The following is a 6,000-nucleotide window of genomic DNA, read 5'->3' on the forward strand; positions in this document are numbered from 1 at the left end:
CAGAAATGTCATCGAGTTCACTTTCAACATAATTTGTCTGTGAACCAATGTTGAAAGCAGGTTGTTAAACTCATATTTTGCACTAGTGAATCCAAACAAGCATGGGGGGGAACTTACAAATCATCTTGAATACGGGGTTGGGGGTTAAAATGAATTTTCACACTTTTTACAAATAAATTTTTTGAAAAAAATACAAATCAATAGTGAAATTGTAGGGGTGCAAGTTGCATCCGTCTCTGGTCTTGTGTGTATTGACTTGTGCGCATATACACATGGCATGCAAGATCTTTGTGGAGTGTAGCTGGCGTACGGAGCCTCATCATACTAGCTAGCATGTATACTGACTACAAAGCATCCATTCGAACCTCTCTCTGATCTCTCTCCTGTCGTGTTGATGGATGTGTATGTAAAAGTTAATCATTTCTTTAAATTTAATTTGATTTAATTTGGGAAGGTGGAAAAACTCGAGGTTACCTGCTTGATAAAAGGAAAGTGGTTATGAACGATCGGACGACCAAATGACGTCTAATAACATAATTTTCATTCATAAACATAAGTACAGGGCAAACGAAGCGCGCCATGCAGGGAGACAGCGATAATAATTAAATGCACACCATATGATTTCTTTCGTGAAAATAGCAACATTATATTTTCAGTTGGTATCAATATGGAATGATATATGACATCCATGCTTACAGATTGTTATAAATGCATTGATTGTTCGTATTTTCGAAAAGCAACAAATTATTATTATTATTATTATTATTATTATGCCTTTGGAATTATAGTTGGTGTTGTGAAAAAATTATAGACCAAGAGGGCCTTTAGGAGAACTTTCCGAAGTCAGAAACTGATCGGGTAACTTAAAAAAAAAATCTCTAGAGAGTTTATTTGCATGTTTTTAAATGTCTATATGCCAAAAGTTTATATGAGTTACGTTTTTAAAGATTGCCTTTAGCTTTTAAATAACTCTAATTTAATTTCCAATATTAAAAGTCGGTATAAGATTATTTTCCTGACAATTTCAGTTTATCCAACTGAAATTTTTTAAAATTTTAGCAAAGATAAATTTCATCACAATGACTAGCCTTTACCGCAATGATTCTGGGCATCAAATGCTGCAAATATCGGACAAGTTTCAAGCTACCGGACGTTTTTATTAAATCGGGCATAGTTAATTTGTTGATTAAAGTAGAATAGAGACTAGACTCTGCCAACTGGCAGCTTGACGATGCTTTTCTTGGCTGCCCGTGACTAGTTCTAAATTATAGTGCTATATTTAACATGAGACCTTTTGATGTATAAATTTACTCCGAGAACTTGTGCGTATTGTTTTTGGTAAACCCAAAAAAAAAAATAGAAGAATTAAATCTCTTATGCTCAGTGCGTAGAACCAAGCATGTCATGTGTGTAAGGGAACATATATCATTTATCTGCTTGTTTCCTAAAGAAAGAGAAAATCCACTCTAATTATTTATCATATTGGGGCCACGAGCACTTCGGATTCATCAGAACTGCTACTGGGGAGCTTTTCAACTGGAAACGAGAAAAGAGAAAAATTTAGAGTTCAACATACTAGTATATCTCTATTCTTTTATTTTTTTTAATTTTTACTACAAAAATCAAGACGTTCTATAATATCATTGAAAGAGGTTTAGACTTTAGAGCAGATGAAAAGGAGGCATTAAAAAAAATCCTAGTAACTTATTTCTAGCCGAACAAATATATCTGAATTATTAAATTATGCAATATAATGTGGATGCATGCAAGTTGTGAGACCAAATTTGCATCCGTTGGGGCTCTTTAGTCAAAATGGTATTGTCATTTTGGGCAGGTGCTAATTATTAATTTAATAATAATGCTGACTTACTCGCATCAAATTTATTGCGGGGCCCCCAAATTCAGAAGGCAAGAAAATGAGGATGATACATTGACCTTAACTAGATGGAGAGCCGAATCATAGGAGATCTCATAAGATATTTTTTTTATTTTTATTTTATTTTATTTTTTTTTTACCCGAGGATGGTTTCATTAGATTATACGGCAAACGAGGACGTCCCTTTTTTTTAAAAAAAAAAAATTGTTCTTTTGTTGCAAACAATTTCCAAAGGGATTGCCCAACCACACACACATGCGCACATTGCTACTTTTCTGGTCATCTATGTATGACTATACATTTTAAAGCTCTTCGCAACTCGGAATCTCGTCACAATTGTTTTTTTTTTTAAAAAAAAAAAAAAAAAAGCGTCCCGTCCAGCCTGTATTAGGATCCTTTCTGAATTCTGATTAGCTCTGTATAGTCGTCTTCTTCTCGTTTTCATTTTCTTTTTATGAAATTCCTTCCAACAAATATGATTTGATTTTGATACACTTGTAAAAACCACTCTCCAAACATATATGTGGTTAACTTTTAAAATTTAATCATTTAAAAAAAAAACTGACAATTTGGGAGAACGCAGAGAGTAGTAAGCTTCATTAGTTCAGGGGGACCCCGCAGGCGCTGGCTGTTTGGAAAATAAAATAAATTTCAATAAAATAAGTGATATAAAATGAATTTTCAATCTCAAATCACAACGTCCATATAAGTGGTATCCCAGTATATAGTATTTTCACTAAAATAAAATAAATCTTTTTTTTTTATCATCCTTGGCAACACAATTTTCTTCCTCCCGTCCTTCCGTAAGTTATTCCCATCAAACTCAAAATAATAAAAGAAATAAAAATATATAAAATTTTAAATATGTCTATATATAAAAAAATTTAAAAAATGATATGTATTACTTTTCTTTCTCATGAAGGATAGTTTAAAAAAATTAAATATTACTTAAACAATCACACCATGATTTATAAATATGATTAAATATTTTTTTTAAATATACCTTCTAAATAAGACTAAAATGAGTATAATCAATGGTTAATCATTGACATATTTTTCATAAGAATAATATAAAGTAATTTTTTTATCTGTGTTGTGGTTTTTTTTTTTGAAAAAATATTTCATTTGGCAGATGTGATGGATATGTATAGTTCTCCGTCTTCGTTTTCTTTTGTTTTTTTGTTTTTTGGTTGCCTTAATATGGTGCTGCTAGTAAAGAACAAACAACACGTCTCTGTACTTTGAAATATTAGTATAAACAGCAGATACGGAATGTCGCCAGAACAGGCATCACATTCGTGAGTCGTGACTAATTGCACCAAATTAATCATGCAACTCAACCTCGAGTCTCTCTCATTCCATTATAATCGGGAAATGTGATTCCTGTTGAGAAAGTAAGAAATAAACAGTATTTACAAAATTGCAAACCAAACGATTCCCAAACCATGGCCAATGAGGAAGGAAAAACGAGAAAGATTAGCGGAAAAACACTACATCTAACCTAAAATTTCAAAACTTAAATTTATAGAACATTATTTTTCATTATATATTAATTATTAAACTTAATTTTATTTTATGTAAGACTTTTCACATCATCTTATTTTTACTCACATTTTAACAACCTAACAATCTTTCCTAAATTCATAAGCTTTTCATATCAAAGATATCCTAAACATTAAGTCCCTACTTATTAGGGCTATATAGCCCAATTTTTTAGAACTTCAATCATCCTGTTGCAGCCACAGCCAATCCTGTTTCAGGGCTTCAAACATTTGCACTATAATGCTCTTATGGGTTTTGTGTGAGACTTAACTTTAATATCATTTGTTAGTAAGTGCGCGAATAATAAGTGAAGGTAAATAGGATAAACAATTGAAAATTACAAAAAAGAGTGAGAAAATATAAAACATGACACGTGAAATTTAATGTGGAAAAACATCTAATGTGAGGGACAAAAAATCATAGGCAACGAGAAAGAAATTCCACTATGAAAAACAAGAATTATAATAATTGCCTCTATTATTTGCGATGGAGAAATAAGATATATATAGAGTTAGGGGTGAGCATTGGGTTGGTTTGATTGATTCGGTTTCAATTTTTTCAAAACTGATCGATCGAATTACATAAAAAATTTAGATCAAATCAAAATACTTGATTAAATCGAATTATCATGATTTGATTTGATTGGCCTATTCCATTCATAAGCCTTCATTTGAGTTTATTGTAACATCCCAATATAAATTTTAATAGTTAATTTGGGTTAATAGAAAAATAAAAAAAAATAATTTAAAAAAAATAAAAAAAATAATAAAATAATATTATTAAATTATTATTATAATAATAAAAAAGGTGTAAAAACAAGAAAGAAAGGAAGAAAATGTGAATGCAGCCGCCGCCTCAACAGTAAAATATAATAATAATAAAAAAAAGAAGAAGAAAGAAAGGAGAGAGAGAAAATAATAAAAAAAAATGTGTGGGACCCACTGAATTTTTATAAAACTCACCCGTTTCCTTTAATTTCTTCAATTCCTTTCCTGCGCGCGAGCTGAGGCGGAGAGAAGCGAGTTGCCGGTGCGAAATATCTAAATTTTTAAGGTAAGAGTTTTTAATAGGATATTTAGGGTGTGATTTTAAGCTTTTCAAGACTAAGTAAGTATTCTAAAAATTTTTCTTAGTCATCTTTCTTCTTTGGTTTCTGATTTTGTAGTGGTAGAAAATTTAAGATCTGGAATAGGGATGAATTTATGTTGAATAAATATAGTTTTTGAGGTTGTCAGTAGTATAATAAATGTTCTAGAGTATAAATTTATTGATGATCTTTGAATCTGTGGCTTGTGGATCAAATTCTAAACTAGATCTGAAAATATATGTTGATTTATTGAGGTTTAGATGATTATTTGGGATGAGAAATGAATTATTATGGTTATAGGATTATGATTCTAAGCTAGAGACTTAATTTTTAATTTTTGGGTATTTTAGGTACGAATTTATAAAATAAAAAGAAAATTTTGATAATAGAAATTAGTTTAAAATTTGATTTTTAGATTATCAATGTTTATTGATAATTAAAAGAGGAGTTAAAAATTTTACTTAATATTATTAACTATAGATTTGTATTAAGATTAAAATTAGGAATTATATTATATTTTTAATTCTATTATTAGAATTATTTTATTAGTTTCAAAAATTGAAACTGATATTTATAAATAATATGTTATTTGTAGATTGTATTACTGGTGAAGATTGTGGTGAGAGAGAAATTTTAAGGAATAATTTATTGAAAAAGCCACAAGGTAACCATGCTTTTAATTTGTGATTAGTGTTACTTCTTGTTAATTGGGTGATTATTGAGAAAATTATGAATTTTGTAATATTGTATAATTGTGCAATATTATTATGAATTTATTTAATTATTGTGGGAGGTGTTGGGAGACTTGCTATTATTGTTGTATTTATGTGCCACGTGGTATGCCCCTATTGGAGCTCAATAGGTGGTTTGTAAGGGCTCGGGCTAATCTACCTTTGGCCGGGTAATTTAGCACCAAGTAAGGGCTACGGCTCGAGGTTAATGGAGGGATATAAGGATGGTTATTTGTGTGTATTGTAATATTTCATATATTTGTTGGAATTATATTATTTTTAATTCTCACTTAGTAAGCACACACTTAACTGTTTGTATACACTATCATAAATTGGCTTTGGTTACTGGGACTTTTGAGTCTCATTATGTGGTTAACAAATTTTTAGGAGAAGAGCCACGAGTGACACGTGGAGGAGTCCCAGAGGCTTAGTGGTATAGATCCACTGTCTCTTTTGGGTATTTAATTTATGATTTATAATGTGTTATATTGCCAATATTAGGGCTTTTTTGTTTATTGTCAATTATATGAATATATAAATGTAATCATGTCTTTCAAACTATTTCTATTTTTGGTACAATTTGGATGACTGTAATTTTAATATTTGGTTTACTTTGGATTGGTTAAAATGGCATGATTATAAGGCCAAATAACTGGCTTGTGTTGAAAATTGACTAAATTGCTTATTTTACTTGTTGGGAGTATAAGGATGGACAAATGTGATTTAGTTTACTTGTTGGGAGTATAAGGATGGACAAATATGAT

General features: G+C 30.2%; 1 long non-coding RNA gene across 1 annotated transcript; it reads left to right on the forward strand.

Moving 5' to 3' along the window:
- The first annotated feature begins 4,417 nt into the window (after positions 1 to 4,417).
- LOC129302364 (uncharacterized) lies at positions 4,418 to 5,660 on the forward strand. The gene is made up of 3 exons (XR_008591268.1): positions 4,418 to 4,471; positions 5,101 to 5,169; positions 5,624 to 5,660. It is a non-coding gene; the product is annotated as an uncharacterized LOC129302364 (long non-coding RNA).
- The last annotated feature ends 340 nt before the right edge of the window (positions 5,661 to 6,000 follow it).

Source organism: Prosopis cineraria, unplaced genomic scaffold, assembly GCF_029017545.1.
Source record: "Prosopis cineraria cultivar Desert tree isolate PC_DT_omini unplaced genomic scaffold, ASM2901754v1 PC2, whole genome shotgun sequence".
Taxonomy (NCBI): domain Eukaryota; kingdom Viridiplantae; phylum Streptophyta; class Magnoliopsida; order Fabales; family Fabaceae; genus Prosopis; species Prosopis cineraria.